At 55.3% G+C, this 996-nt stretch overlaps 1 long non-coding RNA gene across 1 annotated transcript in view; it reads left to right on the top strand.

The window, feature by feature from the left end:
• The first annotated feature begins 419 nt into the window (after positions 1–419).
• Positions 420–996, top strand: part of LOC111546778 — a 9,862-nt gene continuing 9,285 nt past the window's right edge. Inside the window, exon 1 of the long non-coding RNA XR_002732914.1 lies at positions 420–497. This is a non-coding gene — a long non-coding RNA (uncharacterized LOC111546778). The remainder of the gene's footprint in view (positions 498–996) is intronic.

The following is a 996-nucleotide window of genomic DNA, read 5'->3' as shown; positions in this document are numbered from 1 at the left end:
GTGGATTGTCCCTGATATTTAGATACATGTGTGGGACCTCCTGCTAGCTTTTCTCTGTATCTTTCTTTGTTTTGAGGACTCTCCTTTTCCTGAGTGTCCCAGGGCTGATTTTGTGTGGGTGGCAGTGGGAGGGCAGGAGGAGGAGGAAGAGGGGCTGCCGGCTCTTGTGTCTTTATTCCCAGCTCCCTCCAGCCCAGCGAACTCTGGTCTGGTGGGCAGCAGACTGGCTCCCTCACTTCCCTTACTTCTCTTCCAGGTAGCCCATCCTGGTCTGCATTCCACAAAACTGCTCTCCTGCTTGACTTCAGCCACACCCTCCCGCCACCCTCCTCCTCTGCCTGCCAGCCCCTTGGCTCTCCAGGGAGTGCGGCTCATGGCTTGTCTCCCCATCGATCCTCCTTCACCTCCTGCCTGTGTCTGCTGTGCCTGATGACGAGCTCACCTTCCTGACTCACTGTGAGCGCCCGCCCTACCAGCCCTGCTGATGCCGGAGCACAGTGAGTTTCCTCTGCCCTCCACTGTGCTGGACGGTGCAGCCCATCGTCGCACTTTGCTTGCCTGGAGGTCTGCGAGCCTTCTCAGGGGAAGGGGAGGGCTTTTTCCCCTTGGCCTCACGGTATTCATTGAATTGCATGAAATTGGATTACTCTCCAGCATCAGCATTGCCTGAGTCCAGTGTTGAGAGGAAGTAGGTGAATTCCATCCATGAGTACAAGGGAAACTCTTTGGACATGTGTCTGTAAGCTACCCTGGCTGGTGTTTTCATTGGTATTTGGTCCAACACTCGCCATAAGCTTGTGTGTTCCCTGCCGCTTTACTGAGAGGAATGCAGTCCCTCCCAAAGTCCCCCACACTGGACAGCCCAGAAGTGTCATTCCCAATGTGAGTAATGAGCGCTTCCAACCCACCAGAGAAATACTGCCCTCAAGATGAAGGGGGAGCCAGGTGACTGTGGCTAAAGAGACCCCTCCCTGCCCACAGTACCATTTCCATGGC

This window comes from Piliocolobus tephrosceles, chromosome 4 (assembly GCF_002776525.5).
Source record: "Piliocolobus tephrosceles isolate RC106 chromosome 4, ASM277652v3, whole genome shotgun sequence".
In the NCBI taxonomy this organism is placed as follows: Eukaryota; Metazoa; Chordata; class Mammalia; order Primates; family Cercopithecidae; genus Piliocolobus; species Piliocolobus tephrosceles.
The sequence above is the reverse complement of the archived record's forward strand: the minus strand, read 5'-3'. Positions and strand labels throughout refer to the sequence as shown.